This window comes from Pinus tabuliformis, chromosome 8 (genome assembly GCF_031772625.1).
Source record: "Pinus tabuliformis cultivar Carrire ecotype Pingquan chromosome 8, CPIR1, whole genome shotgun sequence".
Lineage (NCBI taxonomy): Eukaryota > Viridiplantae > Streptophyta > Pinopsida > Pinales > Pinaceae > Pinus > Pinus tabuliformis.
In genome coordinates this window covers 1202581709-1202604852 of record NC_142294.1, presented here as the reverse complement: position 1 = coordinate 1202604852, position 23144 = coordinate 1202581709, and the positions used below count along the sequence as shown (strand labels likewise).

At 40.4% G+C, this 23144-nt stretch overlaps 1 pseudogene; it reads right to left on the bottom strand.

The window, feature by feature from the left end:
- The window catches only part of LOC149239684 (6-phosphogluconate dehydrogenase, decarboxylating 3, chloroplastic-like), a 41004-nt pseudogene extending 19911 nt beyond the window's left edge, over positions 1-21093 (bottom strand).
- Between the last annotated feature and the right edge of the window lie 2051 nt (positions 21094-23144).

Below are 23144 nucleotides of genomic sequence, written 5' to 3'. Positions count from 1 at the left end.
ATTGTTGCAAGTCTAGTAATGTGAGCACTGGTGCAGAGAAGAGGCAATGTTTCAACTCTGTGAATGCCTTCTGTTGAGATTCAGCCCAAAAGAATTTTTCTTTCACTCCTCCCTTTGTGACTTGACTCAAGGGCCAAGTGATATGAGAGAACACCAGCATGAACCTACAGTAGAAATTGGCATGACCCAGAAAGTTGCGGAGCTCTGTTAGAGTGGCTGGGGTTGGCCAATTCCAAATGACTTGGATCTTGGTTGGATCCACAAGCAGCCCCCATTCATTAATAGTGTATCGTAGATACCAAACCTGGGTCATTTCAGAAGTGCATTTCTCCAAATTGGCACACATATTATGTTTTCATAGTGTTTGGAGAATGTGTCGGATGTGGTGGAGTTGCTCTTCCCAACTCTGGCTGAAGATTAGGATGTCATCCAAGTATACCACTACAAATGACTTGGTGAATGGCTACAAGATGTCATCCATAAGACTCATGGAGGTTGTAGGATCATTCGTCAACCCAAAAGGCATAACCAACCATTTAAAAAGTTCCTCTTGGCTTTGAATGTAGTCTTCCACACATCGGAGGGTTCGATTGTACCTGGCAATATCCGGACTTCAAGTTGATCTTGTTGACATATTTTCCCCCCTTCAGTTGGTCCAGAAGGTCATCAATCTGTGGGATCGGGTACCTACTCCAGACAATGATCTTTTTCAGTGCCCGATAGTTAATACAGAGTCCTCAAGTCCCATCCTTCTTCTATACCAACATGATCGGGCTCCCACAGGGCAATGAAATCGATTGGATGTGACCTTTCTATAGCAGCTCCTGAATCTGCCTCTTGATTTCATCCTTCTCCAGAACGGAGTGCCGATAGATTGGTCCATTGGGAAACAAAACACCTGGGGTCAAATCAATGGAGTGGTTGACCTGACATTGCAGAGAAACCCTTGCGAGGGAGGTGAAGATGTCCTTGTACTCCTCCACGACCTTGTCCATCTGTTGTTGTCGTGCAGAGGGGCCCTATCTAGAGGTTGTGGCCACCATCTTCTTCTTTCCCTGAGTGTGTATCATCAGGAAAACAAATTTCCCAGTTTTGGAAATGAGCTTACTACATTGTTTTGCAGTAACCAAAGAGATGACAGTAGGTGGTGCTAGCTCTGGTATCCTTGACAACTTATTTCCCAAGGTAACAATAACAGCGCGAGGCCTCGACTCATACATAACATGTCGCTTCCACAAGTATGGTTGGCCTAATAATACATCACAAACATCAAGGGGAGCAATGTCACATAATAGCTCATCCATGAAGGTAATGATGCTGTATGGAAGGCAACATTGTTGGCTCACACGAAGATCCCGTTCTTGGTGAAGCCACTCGATGGTGTTCGGTTGTGGGTGTGTTATGGTCTGTAAGCCCATCCACTTCACGACCTTTTCTGAAATGAGGTTCTTTGGCTCTCACTGTCGACAATGAACTATAGTGGGGGTCCCATTTACCCACATCTAGGAGTGGAAGAGGTGCTCCTCCTCTTGTGGATATTCGGGTTCATCCTTGTGGATCTTCATGGTAGAAATGGTGGCATTGGGCTCCGCATCGATAATCTACTTCCCTTTGTCATTCCCCTTGTCAGGTTCTAACTCAAAGTCAGAACACCATCTGATTCCAAAGCCTTCAGCTCAGCCACCAGTGACTACTTGGCCCAACACTCACTTGGTGTTGTGAGTGGAGCTCTTATGGAACTCACACCAGTTTATCGTGTCCTTCTTCAGCTTCGTGGTGTTGTTCTTTGCTTGCAGCTTTGGTGGGTTGTATTGGGTCGTCCTGTGTTGGCTTTGTTCTTTGTTCTGTGGTTTCGGGGAACATTTCCCTTGCTTCAGATTCGTAGTTCCAAAGTCTTTCTTCTTCTGTTTAAACTTCTACTCCATCTTGACGGCGTATCGGTGTGCCATGCCAAGAAAGGAGATGTCCAGAACTCCACCTCGTCTTGGATGTATCTGTGTAGGCAGTTGCAGCACTTGAGTATCAAATGTTTCACAGAATCCTTGATACCCAACTTCGTGTGAAGGGTATGAAAAAAATTTGTAAACTCTGACACATCTTGGTCCCTTCCCTGCTGTAGCATGGTCCACTTTATGTATCCTGATAGCTCCTGATAGGGTAGTACTTCTCCTTGATGGCATCCCGAAATGAATTCCAAGTGGGAGCAGCTGAAAATAGTGAGGTTGTACTTTCATCCTTCTACTCAAAGTAGGTTTCCCACTAGTCCTTGACATGGGGGGTGGATTTGAGAAGAGAAAAAGTAATATTTTCCCGACTAGAAAAATCAGCAACAGAAAAATATCCTTCTAGCAGATTTAACCATTTATCCATGACATCTGCATCTATTTGGCCCTCCAATATGGGAATGCCAAAGTTTACTTGTACCTTAAAAGGAGTGGAGCCTCCAGAGTGGCTGCTGGATGTGGATGTGCCACTAGTGGGCAACTGTTGAAGGATATGGGAAAATTTATCCATCATCGTGTTCCTTTGTTTCTCAATGGCCTCCTCAAGCAATATTTTGATAGGATCCCCTGCTCCCTCGTCTTTCTTTTCTTCCCCCATGTGTGGTCATCGGGGTTTGCGAGGATGATATTGAAAAGGTTCAACCAGATCAAGCCATAACTCCTTATATCTCAACCTTGTTATAGACATGCAAAGAAAATTAGAGAAAGAGAAGACTGCTCTGATATTGTTGACACCTAATCATGGGGATTGGGTGAACAATTGTAACTAGTGTAAATAATAAATAATGGAAAAGGAAGGGTCATCAGGAGATGAAACCCAAGTGATCTAGGTGGATATTGGTGGCCACCCACCTATTCCACTTGGACCTCCACCATTGTTTCTTTCATTTTTTCATTTTCCTTATTTGTAGCACAATTTGTTATTTTTGGTAGTTTTTTGGGTACTGAACTTCCAGAGCCATTTTGAGGCCATAAACGAATATTTTTGGGAAAACTGGGAGCAACAGGTGTCCTTGGTCCAATGTTTCTCATCCAAAATTCGTAGTCCTCGGACAGATCTTTCTAACGAGGTATTGTGCACGTCAAACAGAGATCATATGCCAGAGTTATGACCCCAGGAAGTTGATGTACCAATTTACCCAAAATGGGGCCCATAGTTTGGCACTTTATCTCCTAGGGTTAGGTTTTTGGATGTTTAGAGTTTTCCATTGTTTCTCAACAATAAATAGGCCTTCGAGCCTCATTTTAAGATAGTTCAGAGGCATGTAGCCACCACATCTCTTCTCAGAGATAAGCTACCATCGCCCGAGCTAATTTATTTCCATTTCTATTTGTAAGCGTATTTCAGTATTTTACATCAATGAAATGAAGTATTATTTCTGTTGCATCTCTATATTTATGGCCATATCCGTAATTTGTTTCTTTCCTATTTAAATCCAGATCAGTGGTATCATAGTAGTCTTCTCTTTCTCTATTTTTCTTGAACTGGTCGAACCTCTACAAGACCAGCCTCGCAAATCCTGATGGTCTCCCGTGGTAGACAAAATGAAAGACGAGGCAGCAAGAGATCCTATCAAAATCTTGCTCAAAGAGGCCCTCGAGTGACAAATTAACACGATGATGGACAACTTTGCCCAAATCCTTCAACGGCTACCCAGGGGCAACACATCTACATCCAGTAGCTACTCTGGAGGCACCACACCCTTTGAGGTACAATTTAACTTTGACATTCCAATATTTGAGGGTCAGATAGATGCATACATTGTAGATAAATGGTTAAATCTACTGGAAGGGTATTTTTCTGTCCATGATTTTTCCGGTCGGGAAAAGATTACTTTCGCTCTTCTCAAAGCCACCCCCCACGTCAAGGACACTGCGAGCAGAAGGATGAAAGTACGACATCACTGCTTTCAGCCACACCCACTTGGAATTCATTCTGAAATTCCATCAAGGATCAGTACTACCCTATCAAAAGTTATGAGGATAAATAGATAAAGTGGACCACGCTGTGGCAAGGAAGAGACCAAGACGTGCCGGAGTTTACCAATATTTTTCATACCCTTTGCACAAAGTTGGGTATCAAGGATTCTGAGCTACATTTGATACTCAAATATCACAGTTGCCTACACAGGTACATCCAGGATGAGATGGAGTTCCTAGACATCTCCTCACTTGGCACATCGTATCAATATGTTGTCAAGATCAAGTAGAAGTTTAAATAGAAGAAGCGAGACTTTGGATCTACGAATCTGAAGCAAGGGAAAGGTGCCTCCAAACCGCTGAACAGAGGACAAATCCAAGGCAGGGTGGCCAAGGATAACCCTCCAAAGCCACAAGAAAAGAACAACATTGTGAAGCCGAAAAAGGACACAAGAAAGTGGTGTGAGTTCCATAAGAGCTCCACTCATAACACAAGTGAGTGTCGGGCCAAGTAGTCACTGGTGGCCGAGCTAAAGTCTTCAGAATGAGATGCATGTTACGACTTTGAGTCAGAACCTGATAAGCGGAATGATAAAGGGAAGCATATTATCGATGTGAAGCCCAACGCCCCTGTTGCTACCATGAATATCCAGTAGGAGGAACCTGAAGATCCAGAGGAGGAGGAGTGCCTCTTCCACTCCCAGATGTGGGTAAAGGGCTCCCCGCTATAGTTCATTGTTGACAGCGGGAGCCAAAAGAACCTGATTTTGGCAGAGGTCGTGAAGCAATTGGGCTTACCGACCACATCACATCCACAACTGTACACCATCAGGTGGCATCACCAAGGACGGGATCTTCTCATGAGCCAACACTGTCACCTTCCATACAACATCAAGCCCTTCACATATGAGGTATTGTGTGACATTCATCCCCTTGATGTTTGTGATGTATTATTAGGCTAGCCATACTTGTGGAAGCGACATGTTGTGTATGAGTCGAGGCCTCATGCTGTTATTATTACTTTGGGAAATAAGTTGTACAGGATACTTGAGGTAGCACTGCCTACCACCATCTCTTTGATTACTGCAAAATAATTTAGTAAGCTCATTTCCGAAACCAGGAAATTTATTTTCCTGATGATACACCCTCAAGGAAAGAAGAAGACAATGGCCACGACCTCTAGACAGGGCCCCTTTGCATGACAAAAACAGATGAATAAGGTCATGGAGGAGTACGAGGACATCTTCACCTCCCCTGAAGGGGTGGCTTTGCACTGCCAAGTCAAGCACTCCATCGATCTGCCCCCAAGTGCACCACTACCGAATGGACCAATCTATCGGCGCTCCATTTTGGAGAATGATGAAATCAAGAGGCAGGTTCAGGAACTACATAGAAAGGTCACATCCGACCGAGTTCATCGTCCTGTAGGAGCCCGATCGTGTTGGTACAGAAGAAGGACGGGACTTGGAGACTCTGTATTGACTATCGGGCGCTGAACAAGATCACTATCTGGAATAGTTACCCAATCCCATGAATTATTGACCTTCAGGATCAACTGAAGGGGGGCAAATATTTCAGAAAGATCAAATTGAAGTCAGGATAGCACCAGGTACCAATCAAACCCTCTGACGTGTGGAAGACTACCTTCAAAGTCAAGGAGGGCCTTTCCGAAAGTTGGTTATCAATTTTTGGTTGACGAATGCTCGTGCTATCTTCATGAGGTTGATGGATGAGATTTTACAGACATTCACGAACTCATTTATAGTGGTATACTTGGATGACATCCTGATATTCAGCCGTAGTTGGGAAGATCACCTCCATCACATCTGACAAGTTCTCCAAATACTGCGGCAACACAAGCTATGCCAATTTGGAGAAATGCACTTTTGGCATGACCCAAGTTCAATATCTGGGATACATTATTGATGAATGGGGGGTGCATGTGCATCTAGCCATTATCCAATTCATTCAGGATTGGCCAGCTCCAACAACTCTAACAGAGCTTCGAAGCTTTCTGGGTCTTGCCAATTTCTACCGTAGGTTCGTGTTGGGATTCTCTCATATCACTTGGCCCTTGAGTCAAGTCAACAAGGGAGGAGTGAAAGCAAAATTCTTTTGGTCTGAATCTCAATAGAAGACATTCACAGAGTTGAAACATCGCATCTACTTGGCACTAGTGCTCACATTACCAGACTTGCAACAACCATTTGAGGTCGAGATAGATGCCTCTAACTATGCTATTGGGGAAGTCCATACTTAACACAAGAATCCAGTGGCATATCATTGTGAGACACTTCCAGACATAGTCCGAAAGTATCCCACTTATGACAAAGAGATGTATTCCGTTGTGTAGGCCTACCAACAATGGAAGCATTACATTTTGGGGAAGGAAACAATCATCCACATAGACCACTGGCCCCTGCAGTTCATATAGACACAAGGGAAGTTGTAGAATGATCGCCATCAAAAGTTGTCCACATACCTGCAACAATTCCATTTGAATATCAAGTATAAGAATGACAACACCAATAATGTTGTAGATTTCCTCAGCCAACCACTGATAATGGTGTTAACCATCATGCTCAACTCTTGTGGGCATGAGACTTCTAATTGGCCACTTCTCTACAAAAGCGACCCAGAATTTGGCCACACATAGTAGATGCTCTAGGAGGGTCAGCATGTTTTAGATTTTCACCTCCAAGATGCCCTATTATGCCACCTAGGTCACCATTGTGTTCCTTCAAGCGAGCGTGCCAAGATGATTTGGGAAGAGCACTATAGTCGGGTTGCTGGGAATTTTGGGGTCGAGAAAATAGTGGCAGTACTGTAGAAGTATTTCTATTGTCCGAATCTTCGACAAGATGTTGGAAAGTACATCAGATCCTGCACTGCCTGTGCCATTGCCAAACCAACCATCAAGAAGCAAGGCCTCTATACTCTATTGCCTACCCCTAGTCTACCTTGGGAATCCATCTCCATGGATTACATTTCAGGCCTTACTTCTACTAAGCATGGCAACGACTGTGTTTTTGTGGTCGTCAATAGATTCTTGAAGATGGACATTATGGTAGCCTGCAAGAAGAATATCATAGCAAAAGCCACTGCTAAACTCTTCTTTGAACGAGTGGGGGTACACTTTGGGATCCCACAATCTAACATCTTAGATCAGGAAACTCTTCTTTGAACGAGTGGGGGTACACTTTGGGATCCCACAATCTAACATCTTAGATCAGGATAGCAGGTTCCTTAGTGCATTTTGGTCCAGTCTCTAGTCAATAATGGACACCAAGATCACTAAGGCCACAACTTTCCATCCCCAAACTGATGGCCAGATAGAGATCATCAACAAGATGATCATACACCTTCTGCGCATGTACAACTCAAAGCATCCAAGCACATGGGATGAGAACCTCCCCTATGTCCAGCATAGCTATAACCGAGATCTCCACGGCTTAATTGGCCACAGCCCCTTTCAGGTGGGCTTGGGATTCCAACCACTATGTCCCATTGATGTGGCCATGCCATTTGCAGCTACTCGGGCAGATTAAGCTCATGTCCAGTTCGAAATCGATCAAGAAAACAACTTCATTGAGCACATCCAACATATCCGCCAACAATTAAACAACATTCTGGAGATATCAAATGCCAAATACAAACAACGACATGATCAACATTGGGTGCCACACAAGTTTTAGCTGGGTGACAAAGTCTGATTGCATTTGCAAAAGGAACGCCTTACTGGAGCTTATCGGAAACTCAGACCACTCGGATATGGTCCAATAACCATTACCAAGGCTGTGGGAGATAATGCATTTGAGCTCAACATTCTCACATTCCTTGGCGTGCACCAAGTGTTCAATGTGGACTGCCTTTGACCATACTTCCCGCCATTGCTAGACACATCTGACATTGCAGAACAACTCAGACCTACAGAGTTAAATCTAGATTGCATGGAATAGGCCACAACTGATCAGATCATGGACATGAAGAGCAAGAATACCCGCTAGCAAAGGATCCAGCTATATCAAGTTGTCAAAGCAGGCTAACTCCTTCACCAGGGCAAGTGGCTCACTAGGGATCAAGTTCAACAGAAGTTTCCTCATCTCATGGAGGAAATCAACACAATGGGGACCATTGCTTCCTAAGGGGGGAGGAATGATCCAGTTGGATATTGGTGGCCACCCGCCTATTCCTCTTGGACCTCCACCATTATTTCTTTCAGTGTTTCAGTTTCCTTATTTGTAGGACAATTTACTATTTTTGGCAGTTTTTTGGGTCCTCAACTTCCAGAGCCATTTTGAGGCCCTAAATGACGTTTTTTGGGAATGATGGGAGCAAAATGGGTCCATGTTTTGATGTTTCTCATCCAAAATTTGTAGTCCTAGAATAGATATTTCTAACAAGGTATTTTGCGCATCAAACAAAGATCGTATGCTAAAGTTACGACCCCGAGAAATTGATGTACCAATTTACCCAAAACGAGGCCCATAGTTTGGCGCTTCATCTCCTAGGGTTAGGTTTTTGGATGTTTAGGATTTTCCATTGTTTCTCAACAATAAATAGGCCTTCAAGCCTCATTGTAAGACAGTTCAGAGGCATGTAGCCATCACATCTCTTCTCAGAGATAAGCTACCATCACCCGAGCTAGTTTATCTCCATTTTTGTTTGTAGGCGTATTTCAGTATTTTACATCAATGAAATCAAGTATTATTTATGTTGCATCTATGTATTTATGGTCATATCTGTAATTTGTTGCATTCCTATTTAAATATGAATCAGCAATAGTCACGCCCTCATGTATATAACTATGAGAAATCTAAATGAATAAACATATTTCATTTGAGGAGTTACTTTCTAGCCTGACATGGTATCAAAGTCAACCCTTTTTTAGTTTCCTCCTTCTCTTGTAACTCCGTTATGCCATTTTTGCAGTTTGTCATATTCTTTATCCTGCATTAGTATTATTCCACTCTGTTTTCCTGACATGGTATGCTACAATTATTTTAGTTGAACGTTGCAATACTCTCCATCCCTATTGCAATCTCGACACTACTCCCCTACCTACCCTGGTCAGCGCCACCTTGTAGTTACTGTTACTACACCTGCGGAAAGCCACACCAAGGTCACCCGAGTCTCGACCTTCTCGAACTACTATCGCTCCTTCCTCCTACACATTGTGGCAATGCTCGGACACACCTCCATGTTACACAGTCCAACACTCCGCTCCTTTGACTGCGTTCAACCTCATGGTTCAACCTTGGTCCCTCCTCATAGTTTATGCCTAGTTTTTTGATCCTGCATTATCACATTGCCCGCAACCTCGCCGTAGCGCTTGAGGTAGTCCGAGAGGGGGTGTCCTCCGTTTTCCAACTCCACACACAATGCTCGACCTCTAGTAGGCCTCCATACCATAGTGGAGGGTGGTGCAGCGGAATGGTATTGTAGTGGAATTACCTGGCTTTGTTTGATAGAGCATGATGTATTCCATTGGAGTGGCATGGGTTGTGTTGTGTTAAATATTTTTGAATAATGAATTCTTTTATATAAAAACTGTGGTAATGGAAATAACGCTTTGTGTTAACTCATGCACAGTCAGCTCATACAGCCCCTTGCACAGTGGTTTCCATAGCCCAACACTCATACCACCGCTCGGTCTGTCGAACTATACTGTTTGCAATACCACCAATTTTTTATATATAACGTTGAATCTTCTCTCAATTTTATTACATTAAACGTTGGATGTTTTCATATCATAATGTTGTATTACATTGGATGTTGTCATATCATACAACTTCGCTCCCAATAGAATCAACCAGTTGGTCAACCAACTGTCCTCCCGCTTGGTCATATCTCTACACTAGTATTACCATATGATATTACGTTGAATGCATCTTGTTCCATATACACCCTCCCCATAAAACCCTCCTCCATATCCTCCCTACTCCATAAAATCCCTCCCCCATAAACCACCTTCCCCACATAATACCTCTGTTTTCATATATCAGAATCATATTTTTTTTACCATTAGGAGTAAAATTTTGCAACAGAAGAATTTTTTCCATAGTACATAGATTTTACAATGCATTCATTGATATCTATTATGGGAGTGGTTCTCACTGGGAAGGAGAACTATCTAGAATGGTTGCGGAAAATAAAACACACTCTCATTTTTAATGAGCTGTGGAAAGGAGTGTGTGTTGGAGAAGGAGACAAAGAACCAGAAAAGCCTACCTCAGACAAGGAATTTCCAATTTGGTAAAATAAGAACAACAAGGCTTATGTCTTGATTGAAGCATCAGTAAATGAAGAGGTGAATCACCATAATTCACCATTTTTAAATGCTTTCGAAGCCTTACAAAAACTAAAGGAACTCTATGACTTACACTCTGCACTTGAAGTTGTTCAACTCATGAATAAATTGTCCGGCCTTGAATTACAAAATGATGATCCTCTTTCTCTTGCATTAGAAGTAAAATCTATTATGCATTATATCAAAGTCACTAATTTTGAATTGGACATTCCTCTGATAGATTTTGTAAATGCACTTTATCCCACTTACTCAAATTATCTTGAGTCATTGCAAGCAAATGGAAACCTCAAAGAAATTACCTTTGACTCCCTTGTGAATAAATTTGCTGAGAGAGAGAAATATTTTGGGAAGAAGACAACTCCTCAGTCTTCTGAAGAGGCTATTTGTCTTGCACATAGAAAGAAGAATCTTTCTCAATATTATTCCATAGGAAGAGGTGGTTGAAGAGGAAATGGATGAAGAAATTTTAGAGGCAGGGTGGCAGACACTCTTAAGGAGAAAAGTTAGATTTTCATTGCATACGTTGCAATAGAGATGGCTCACATGATGCATCCACATGCAAGTTGCCTTGGGAAAGAATTGAGCAGGAGAGAAATCAACACAAAGGTAAAACTAATGACAAAGAGAAAGGTAAAGCACCTGAATCCACTCACCATGTTGTGGCATATTGTAATATTGGAGTAAAGGAAGACTTGTTTAATGCTTCACTTGCTTATTGGAAAAATTATTAGTTTCTTGATTCACGAGAAACATGCCACATGAATTTTAGAAGAGACTTTTTTGAAAAATTTACTGACAATGTTGATGGAGCAGTTTACTTTGTAGACAAATCATAACTCAAGCCATCAGGGCTTGGCACAATTAGGCTCAAATTGCCTAGTATTCCAAACTCTCTTCTACATGATGTTTTATATCTCCCACAACTGAGGAGAAACTTGAAGTCCTTGGTCCACATTTGCTAGTAGGACACTCCATTCATATGTTTGATGGCAAGGTTGAGGTGAGAAAAGCACCAAATCACTCACTTGTGATGACGGGGATAGAAGAAGAAAGTCTTCTCAAGTTGCAAGGTACCTCTACTTGTGGACACAATTCTCATTATGATGAAGGTAAATTTCCATCAAGTCTATTATGGTATGCTAGATTTGGACACTTGAACTATGATAGCCTTTGCTTGTTGAATAAAAATGGTGTTACCAGTTTGCCTACAAGTCCTAGGAAACTTAAGCAATGTGATGCTTGCATGCTAGGAAAGCATCGCAAATAGTCTTTTCATGATTCACATTCCAGAGCACATAGAAAAATTGAACTCATTCATTCAAATTTATGTGGTCCAATTCCCATTCCTTCTGCGAATGGAAATAAATATATGATGACATTTATTGATGACTACACTAGAATGTGTTGGGTTTTTTTTATTGAAGAACAAATCTGATTCTTTTCAAACATTCAAGAACTTTCATACATGTATTGAAAATGATGCACAATCTCATATTGGATCTATTCACACTGATAATGGAAAATAATACACTTCAAATGAATTTGAAAACTACCTTCTCCAACATGGGATCAAACATCAAACAATTGTGCCTTATAATCCCCAACATAATGGAGTAGCTGAAAGAATGAATAGGAAAATCTTAAATATGGTATGCTCCATGATGTTTTTCAAGAATGTAAAATTGATGTTTTGGGCATATGCAATTTTATGTGCTGTATATGTAAAGAATATATGTCCATCTAATGCTCTTAGAAACAAGACTCCTTATGAAATGTGGTATTTCCACATTCCTTTAGTAAAGCATCTGAGGGTCTTTGGTTCCACCTGTTATGCCTTGATACCAAAGGTACATAGAAAAATATTGGTGCAAGGAGTCGTAAGTGTATCTTCTTGGGGTATTCAAAAACCTCCAAATCATACCATCTCTATGATGAAGTTAATAAAAAGTTTGTTGTATCTAGAGATGTAATATTTCTTGAATCTTCCAAAGCTGAGAATGTTGTTGAGCGACAACTTGATTGCTTAGATAGATTCGCAAATACAAAATCATTTCCAGAATTTGATAATCAGATTCCACATCTTAAAGGGGGGATTCCTATATTGGATCAATATGTGGAATCTTCTTCTGAAGCACTCTCTCCCCCACATGAAACTCCAACCACTAATGATACTTTGAGTGATGTGATTTATAGAATTGGGGGACTCAATATTGATTCAGTCCCAACTCAATTAACTGAGAAGACTGGACCATCTCAGAAAGGTTCCCCAAAGTGGCAGACAAAGACACTTGAAAGTGTTCATCCTGATGAGGTTGGAAAGAAAGGAACAAGAAATTGAACCTGTAAAACTGGAGGTGATGTAGATGACTCTGATTCACCTATTGATATGGATGTTTCTTATGATTGTGAATTGAATTTGTCTATAGATTTTGAACCAAATTCCTTTAGAGAAGCTGCTTCTCATGATGAATGGAAAGAATCGATGCAAAATGATTATGATGCCTTGATAAAGAATGACACTTGGAAGCTAGTTGATCCTCCATTAGGGAACCAAACCAATTGGCTGTAAGTGGGTCTACAAGAGCAAGTATAAAGCTGATAGCTCAATTGACAAGCACAAAGACAGGCTTGTGATAAAAGGGTTTGTCCAGAAAGAAGGGGTTGATTATGAGGGAAATTTTGTCCGCACATCAAAATGGGATACCATCTGGACACTCTTTGCCCTAAAAACTTAGAATGGTTGGAAAGTCCATCAAATGGATGTAAAAACTACTTTCTTGAATGGAGAGCTAAAAGATAATGTTTTTATGTCCCAACTTAAAGGATTTGTTGTGAAAGGACATGTACATAAAGTATGCAAACTTGTGAAATCCTTGTATGGCCTCAAGAAATCACCGTGAGTCTGGTATGAAAAATTAACTAAGCATCTTCTGAAACTCAATTTCAAACATTATGATCTTGATGATGCAACTTTGCTTGTCAAGAAAGTTGGCAAAATAGTTGTATATCTTGTGGTATATGTAGATGATCTTTCAATGACAGGGAATAATGAGAGAAAAATTGCATCCATAAAGAAGGAATTGAGGAAAGGTTTTTAAATGATTGATTTGGGATATGTTCATCACTATCTTGGTATTGAAGTAACTCAACATCCAAAGCCTATATTCCTTTTTCAAAGGAAGTACATTGGAGATCTGTTGAATAGGTTTGGCATGGCTGAACGCAATCCTCTAACCACTGCAATGGAAAAAAACGTAAAGCTCACATCCATTGAAGGAAAATAATTTGAGGATGCAACAAATGATAGACAACTTGTATGGAGTCTCAACTACCTGACTAGTACCAAACTAGACATTTCGTTTGGTGTTGGAATTCTCTCTAGGTTTATGCAAAAGCCTCGTGAGGGACATTGGTCTACTGCAAAAAGAGTTTTAAAGTACTTTAAGGGAACTCAAAACTTTGGACTCAAGCATAAACAAGTGGGCGACTTCAGCTTGATTGGATACTCTGATTCAAACTTCGATGGAGACAAAGAAACTGGGATATCTACTTCTAGTTATGCTATGAGTCTTGGATTAGGAGCTGTCTCTTGGAGATCATGCAAAAAATCAGTTCCATCATATTCCACAACAGAGGCAGAATATGTGGCAGTAGCTGAGGCAACAAAAGAAATTGTGTGGCTCAAGAAAATCTTGGAAGATTTTCCAGTGAAACAAGTACTTTCAACTCCACTCATGTTTGACAACACCTCCACAATAAAATTGGCCAAGAACCTGTTGAGGGCCCTGAAATCGGGTCAACAACAAGGGGTATACCCACCTGGTCGGGAACCTGGTTGGCGGCTCCTTGCCCATTTGGTGTAGCGGGTCCGACTGGAGATAACGGGACCAGCTTCCCGATCTAAGGGGTGTGTGTGTGTAGGGTTTGATTATGCTGTTTCTTTGAGAACTTTTGAGAGCTAATTTAAATCTAACTTATGATTTGACTATAAGCTGCTGAAATCTAATGAAAACAACATGTGCAATCTACGCTAACCCGGGGTATATCTTTTCCATCATGCGATCTAAAAAGATTTCATATAATAACTGGTAATGAAGATTATTCAGCTACTATAAGAATATAAACCATTTAAGATAAACCATTCTACATAAGAAGTTAAACAGGACAGTTGTGGACTGCATATCGCATGATAAATCATTCATATGTCAAGCATAAACAAATGACTCCATCGTACAAAAGTGCCAATTGGTAACCACACATTTATACATTAACATATAAATAACATCAGCTGTATATCACTCTAAGCAAATAAGTAGAAATTCATCAAGAGATAAAAGTACCATTTATGACTGATTTTTACTCACAAACTTCAAGTAATAATGATTTACTTCTACTTACTTCTAACACCTACTAAGAGTACAGAAATGCAACATCAGTAGCAGACATTAAGATGCAAATATCAATAAATCCGATCCTTCCATTCATCAAAACCTCCTCTGAGGTGCAGAAATGCATGTTCTGAGGACAAGTTTTTGACAAATTTCTGGACCCTTCTCCAATGCAATGAGAAGGGTTAAAATACTATGTCCTAATCCTAATGATAGTATTATTACAAAATTAAGGATTCGGTTTTCAAACGACCGTCCTTTTTCTAATATAACTAAAACAAAAAGAAACAACATTCTAAATAAAACTACTTGTGGACTTGGTCTTTGAAGTTGCATGTTTCTAACATAGGCTTGAGAAGAGTCGGCTGGCTAATTTCCGTTCTGAGCTGGGCTGCGAAAACGACATCCATAAGAGCTGGCGCTACCTTCTCGGCTGCGTTCATGATACACTTTACCGTCATCCATTGGCTATGTGGTTTAACCAGGTACATCCAGTAACTTTCCCAATTCAGTCTAGCTAGTGCTTGGATAGCTTTCCCTTTTGCCTGTGCCTTTTGCCTCCATTCTGTCTCCAGTTGCAACTTGTTTGGTAGGTATCCCGGGGTGGTCTCTGAAATCAAATTGGCCCTGTGTAAATTTTCATTTACATAGTCGATAAGAATACTTGCCTGTGTCGCTGCTGCCTCTGCTGCTTGCTCTGCCTGCGTGATCTGCTCGTCCCATTTATTAAAGAGCATTTCTTTATGATTTTCATTAATTCTAGGTGCTCCTGCTCTGTTTCCCTTCTCATCATCTTGCCAAGTCAAATACTCTGTCACTCTCTTGTCGTTCTGATTATATTCGCTTCGCAATTCCACCACCTGACTGGTGATTTTGTCGCTTAGCTCACAGAAGTGCCTCCAGTGTGATATTTTATGCCCCAATTCTTCTTGTTGCTGCAGTAGTTGCTCGTTCAAGCCGATGGACTCTAAAATAAACTCTGCAAGCTTAGGTTCATCTCTGTGCATTTCTTGCTCCGCCTGCAGTTATTTTTCTTTTTCTTCAAGACTCTTTTGGTAGCCTATTTGCATCTGTTGGAAGTCTTCTTGGAGCTTTTCGAGCTGTCTGGAAGCTTCATTGTTTGAGTTGGCTTGCTGTAACTGTTGTTGTAGTAGTTGTATGTGATTTTCTCGTTCCTTTAAGAGCTGCTGAACTTCAGAGGCCTTGTCAATAGTTGCAGAAGCATACGCTCCTGCAATTTGAGACAGCTTCGTAAGATTTTCTGTAGGATTATTACTTGGGTCTTTCCACAAGACGTCTAAATGTTCAGCGTCTTGAGACAGTGCATTTTCGAGCTTTCTTTTCTTTCTTTGTCTTCTCACAACTGCTTTGTGCTGGGGACTATAGAACACATCTAGTGGGGGAATTTCTTCTACATTAAGTAGAAGTTCTGAGGATGGAGTGATGGAGAGATCTTCTGCTTCTGTGGTAACGCTGACTATGGTTGGAGCAACTTCTTGCACCTCCTGTGTATCATTCACGGGCGTCTTTGGGACTTGCCCTTCGAGGTTGATTAATTCATTGAAGGACTCCCACTCTTTATCTAGCTCTGCTGTGACAAGAGGAGCTTCGATAACCGGAGGGGGAACATCTCTTGGTGGTGAGGTGATAACTTGTTGCTGAAACATTACACTGGACCGAGCTGTATCTTTGACTGCTTCTTCGTTAATTCTTTTGTCATGCATAGATTCTTCAGGGTGTTCGGAACCTTCTCGCGCGACGTTGGACTTAGATTTGGAAGTGCTGGAGTTCTCGCTGAGGCTGATGCTCGGAGTTGGCTCTCTAGTAGGTATTCGTAGCCTTTCTAGTGGAATGCTAGCCAGCCTTCTATCTCTATATGATGTGAATTTCTGGAGTTCACCTAGTGATAACCTTGACTGAGCTTCTCGCAAAATCTCTTTGAGTGACCCCTTACCCTGAAAGAGATCGTCAAACAAATCTTTGTGTCCGAAGAACACTCTTATCTTGACGTTCGTAGTAAACTCTTGGGCAACTTTATTTGGGTCGAATGGCCTCATTGGGAACTTATATAATTGAAGGCACGTCACGTTTTCCACCTCATCAAAAGCGTGTCCTGCATCGAATAAAGAGAAGGCCCCACAATTGACGGGAAATTGAGGCCAAATGGCCTTTTTCTTATCTTTTAATTCTTTGGTTAAGACGCCTTTGGAGCAGGTTTGATAAGCGATTTCTCAAGCCAAAAGCTTATCTGGGACATATAAGGGTAGGACATGTGGAGGTACAGTGCTTCCATAAACTCGAATGTAAGTAAACCATTCTTCCCCAAACCATCTTGCGATGGAGATGATGTCGATCTCGGCTTCGGGAGAGCACCTTGGGGGGTCCTTACCATATATCATTCTATATATGGGCAATATAAGACCATGGCAAATCTGGTAAAAATGAGGGGCAAACTGGGAATCCCACAAGACTTTGTGATAGACGTGAATAGGCAACGGGTCTTGGGTAGTCCATTTCCATCCCATAATGGGGAAATTAGATACAAGGAAAACATAATCCATAACATAGGCAGCCAAATAGAAAGGAGGATAGACCCTTTGAGAAAAGGATCTTTTGGACCTATAACTAACCACAGCCGTATATAGAGTATCGGAAAGAATTTTAGCCCAATCTACTAAATCGGCATTTGTGGCAGCGTCGATTAATGGCAGCCACTCAGATGAAAACTTGTTGATATCGGGCATACCAAACAACCTACACAGCATGGCTGTAGCAAAACAATATGGAGAAGTAAGGGAACCAGTGCTGTACATACCTTTCTTATCCTTCTTTAACGGCTCATCTCTTCTAGACCATTCTTTAGTGGTGTCCGATAGATCTGGGTTTTCCATTGCGAACTTCCTAAGAAATTCTGCATTATAAGTTGCTTGCGGTTCGGGCAGATGGTACATTAGCTTCAGATCTTGGGCGACGAAAGATCCCACGAGCCCATGTCCCTGAATCTTGAATTGTCTGTTGTTTAATTCTGCATCATCCAGAATCCACTTGACCATATCTATGTATGGTAGAATCTTAGGCCTTGCCGCTATTCTGTGAAGGAATGAACATGCTAGGTCTTCTAGGGTTGCTTCAGAGGAGCATCGTGCACCTGCAACGGCAGTCACTTTCATTATTCTCGGCTTCTCCTCTTCTAATAGCCTGTACATGCCTTCCCATGTGGAGATTCCTGCATCGCGGTTGCAGGCTGTATCTGTGTATAGGGGCGCCATCTCCTTGGTCTTCTCTCTTGCTTCGGAGCTCTGAGCTTTGTTCTTTTTTCCCATTTTTACTTTGTGTTTCTTTCTGAGTCGTCTTTGCACTTTGTTCCTGCAGATTACAAATGAAATGGAATGTCCGATCAGAAAGGTGATGGGAGAGTTTTAAATGCAAGAGATAAATCAATTACGCCACCTTACGTGAAGCAAATATCCAACAAGGCACGCGTCTTTAATCCTCTTAATGACTGACAACCAATTTACTTACTAACATTAAAAGCGCATGATTTCAGGTCAGGTAATGGTAAGTGGCTTTTCCTTTGAAAGGCGCGCCCGAAGGATTCGTACTAAGGTGATTTTATGATTTACTGATGTACCCTCGCATGTCACACGATCGCAATATCGCATATTGCAAAACCTAGTGCTTGCCAAATCTCGTCTGGCTTGTTTATGCGATATGCGATCTAGCGATCGCAATATCGCAGATTGGCGAATTTCTTGGCTTTTCGTTATGGACATCAGTATGGTGCGATGCGATGTCGTTATTAATCATGAGGGTGGTGCGTATTTTGATTTTAGAAGAGTAACGGAGATGTTTCCCATCTTTTTGCATACGCGACTTTAAAAGACCTATCGTCTTCCATAGAAAAATATCTAAGATGCCTTTTCTAAATTATGATTTGTAACTTCAAAAAAAGAAAGTCTAGCTTTTCTTAAAAAATTTATCTAAGGGTCCCCATTCATTCGGTATCATGATTTGATACTAAATGAAAGAAAAAGGGGGGGGGGGGGGGTTGTTGCTGGCCACAACAATTGGCGATTCACTTGGGAGAACCAGTTATCTCTGTTATTTCTATTGACGCTTTTAAAAACTTCTGAAAAATTTAAAAATTATGAACTTTATTATAAAAAGATAAGACAAATGAGACTTCAAATTGCCTATGATGTTTCGTTTCAAACTCTTTCCGTTTCAATTATTTGTACACCCAGTTCGTCTTTGCATCTAAATTAGTTGTTACTTGGTCTTTGTAAAACATAAAATAAAGTCTTCTCTGTTTATCAGTCCTTTAGTATGCTCCTTAGTCGCAGGTAGAGCCTCTGCTGCCAGCAGGCGTCCATAGCCTCGACAGGGTTACCTTTTAACCAGCAATGATCCTTTATCCTGCTTGAGGTTATTCGCAACATTCCAGAGAAAAATCCTTTTTACACACTTTTCCTTTTTTAATTCTCTAAAGAACAATGTCTTGGTTTGGTGGCCAAATTATGACACAGTCATTCACTTGATTTACACTTTTACTGAACAAGCCGGCTCGTGATGAGACCTCTTGTCTTTTGATTGCAACAATCTTAAGTCGTTGCCCTGTTTTGATAGACAGTATTGGCAAAGTCAACAAGTTATAATATTTGTGATCATGATAAGCCGGCTCGTGATGATACCTCTTATTCTTTGAGATATAGTGTTTTTCTTGGGTTGTTTCTCTGAATGTTGTAATTCCCTTTTAGCAGGGAGGAAGTCATTGTTTTTCCTTAAGAAAGTTCTGGACGACAATGATAGGGCGATAAAGGCTGTTTTGACAGAGAATACTTATCTTAAAATTGATACCTTTCATTGTGCTGACTTAAAACAAATCCTATACTGAGATATCTTTCTTCAAAATTTTGGAGTTTGAAATTATCATCATATATGGGTTGAAGTTCTAATGATAATAAAGATCAAATTTTTAAAAGATTCGCTGTTGATAGTAGTAGAAGTTCCATTTTTTAAACAGAGACAAGGTATCTTCAGTAAATGTCAAATGTCATTGAATCAGAACAAACATTATTATGGAGGAAATTAAAAAGGAATGATAGGCAAATATTTTCTGAGGTTATGAAGAGAATATGTATAGCTTTGCCTATCAGTTATTAAAAAACAAAAACCTAACTAAACTACTCCTACTCCTACTCCTATTCTAACCATATACAGGAAATAACTATGTGAAATGATATTTCCAATGGAACCATCTATTCATTTTTATCCCTAGCCGAATGAATCTTCCAAGCATTAATAAAAAGAAACGAATTTTTCTTGGATCGTAATTGTTGGCTGAGAAATAAAAACACAGAACCTCAATTGGAATTCTGGCTGATTTTCTTTGCTTATGCAAAGTTGTTTCCAACTGGGTACCTATTGGATCATAAAAATCAGAATGAATTTCAGTTGTGAATTGATGATGTCGCAATAGGAAAGATAGCAAGTCAAATTGTGGACAAGATTTTTTGATTTCAATGACTTGTAACCTTTTATCTGTTAATTTCGAATTTTTTGTGATTTTGTTTGAGAAGAAAATTCTCATATGTAAGTCGCTAAAACATAATCTATCCAAAGTTTGAAGATTTGAAAAGAAATCCGATTTTGTACATAATGAGTTTGAGTGAGAAAGGAATGATTGGGAATTTATACAAATAGTGTTACAGCACGACTGGGCTTTACTTGTAACATCTTGTTTTTCACAAAAACTGGCCAGGTTTTGTGAATAGGGAACTAGGTCATGATTACAAACTAGGATGGAGCTTTCCTCATGATACGAATCATAGATCGGGGTATTACCTAGGATAGTAAAATCATTTAAGTGATCTTCTACTTCGAGATGAGGGTGGACTGACATGATTTCTGATTTAAGTTGTCCTTTATCCTCTGACCCTAGTTGAGTTATCTGAGAAAACGCAACAACATTATCATTGTCAAAGTAACTATCACAAAAGACTCTACAGATTTCCCTAGGTTCCTCTTTTTCATTGTATGTTTTCTGACAAGGGAGGTCAGGCAATTCCTTTTTATCCTTGATCGAAAGCTGTGTTAATGCAATCTCTTTAACTTGAAAACCTAATGATGAGTCATTTAAATAACCCTCTGTAGTTTTTGAGATATCTTGAATATTAAGAGGGGAAAGGTTGTCATCACTAAAAACATCAGGATAAAGAGAAAAATGTAAATCTGGAACAATGCATTTAAAAACATCATAAAAGAAACTTTGTTCATCAGATCCATCACAAATGTCGGGCTTTAGATCATACCTTTTTGCGCTGATACTTTTTGAAAGAGAAACATTTGATTGATCTAACCTTGGCATCTGCATTCGTTGACTTGAAATGATATTGTCAGAGTCATCTTCTGTTTCCAAGGTAATTTTGCTCTTAGCATCTTCATCTCTCTTTTTTGGTAGTAGAGCATGCATGACTCCTAGGCTTTGTAGATTTTCTGCATTATGGATGCTTTGTGTATTTAACTTGGAATGATCATTCATATTAGAAGAAAAGCTAACAAAGGTAGAATTAATTTCTGATTGGTCAGACACAGGAGGTAGGAAATACTCATCGTAATCTGAAGATTCTTCGTCTGTGAGCTCTTTTTCGAGATCATACTGTAGGCATTTAAGATGAAATCGCATATTGAAATCCCTTACGGGTTTATCTTGTTCTCTAAGATAATCAATTTCATCATATACCTGGTCGTAATCATAACAATCAAATTCCAAGATGAACATCTTAACGAACAAGTCCCAGCCATGAATTGATACAACTGGGAGGGTTCTGCACCATTTTGTAGCTTCTGCTGTGAAGGTAAGAGTGAAAATCCTGCACAAAATGCCTTCATCAATCTTCTGAGTATCAGAAGTTGAAACTTTTTGTATGAACTGAAGGGCGTGATTGAATGCGGAAGAGTTTTTCTTACCATTGAACTTTACCTGAGACAATAGCCTTACCACGTCCAGTGGAATGTTGGAAGAGGTATGAACATAGATGCAACTCCAAATAGGAACTTCACGAGTAGTCATCCTGTTTCAAGATTTATAATTCAAAAACATTCCAACAGGTATTATGCTCAGGCCCTCCTTCTAGTGCCAAATATGTTGATGGCCCTGAAATCGGGTCAATAACAAGGGAGATACCCACCCGGTCGGGAACCTGGTTGGCGGCTCCTTGCCCGTTTGGTGTAGCGGGTCCGACTGGGGATAACGGGACCAGCTTCCCGATCTAAGGGGTGTGTGTGTGTGTAGGGTTTGATTATGCTGTTTCTTTGAGAACTTTTGAGAGCTAATTTAAATCTAACTCATGATTTGACTATAAGCTGCTGAAATCTAATGAAAACAACATGTGCAATCTACGCTAACCCGAGGTATATCTTTTCCATCATGCGATCTAAAAAGATTTCATATAATAACTGGTAATGAAGATTATTCAGCTACTATAAGAATATAAACCATTTAAGATAAACCATTCTGCATAAGAAGTTAAACAGGACAGTTGTGGACTGCATATCGCATGATAAATCATTCATATGTCAAGCATGAACAAATGACTCCATCGTACAAAAGTGCCAAATGGTAACCACACATTTATACATTAACATATAAATAACATCAGCTGTATATCACTCTAAGCAAATAAGTAGAAATTCATTAAGAGATAAAAGTACCATTTATGACTGATTTTTACTCACAAACTTCAAGTAATAATGATTTACTTCTACTTACTTCTAACACCTACTAAGAGTACAGAAATGCAACATCAGTAGCAGACATTAAGATGCAAATATCAATAAATCCAATCCTTCCATTCATCAAAACCTCCTCTGAGGTACAGAAATGCATGTTCTGAGGACAAGTTTTTGACAAATTTCTGGACCCTTCTCCAATGCAATGAGAAGGGTTAAAATACTATGTCCTAATCCTAATAATAGTATTATTACAAAATTAAGGATTCGGTTTTCAAACGACCGTCCTTTTTCTAATATAACTAAAACAAAAAGAAACAACATTCTAAATAAAACTACTTGTGGACTTGGTCTTTGAAGTTTCATGTTTCTAACATAGGCTTGAGAAGAGTCGGCTGGCTAATTTCCGTTCTGAGCTAGGCTGCGAAAACGGCATCCATAAGAGCTGGCACTACCTTCTCGGCTATGTTCATGATACACTTTACCGTCATCCATTGGCTATGTGGTTTAACCAGGTACATCCAGTAACTTTCCCAATTCAGTCTAGCCAGTGCTTGGATAGCTTTCCCTTTTGCCTGTGCCTTTTGCCTCCATTCTGTCTCCAGTTGCAACTTGTTTGGTAGGTATCCCGAGGTGGTCTCTGAAATCAAATTGGCCCTGTGTAAATTTTCATTTACACAGTCGATAAGAATACTTGCCTGTGTCGCTGCTGCCTCTGCGGCTTGCTATGCCTGCGTGATCTACTCGTCCCATTTATTAAAGAGCATTTCTTTATGATTTTCATTAATTCTA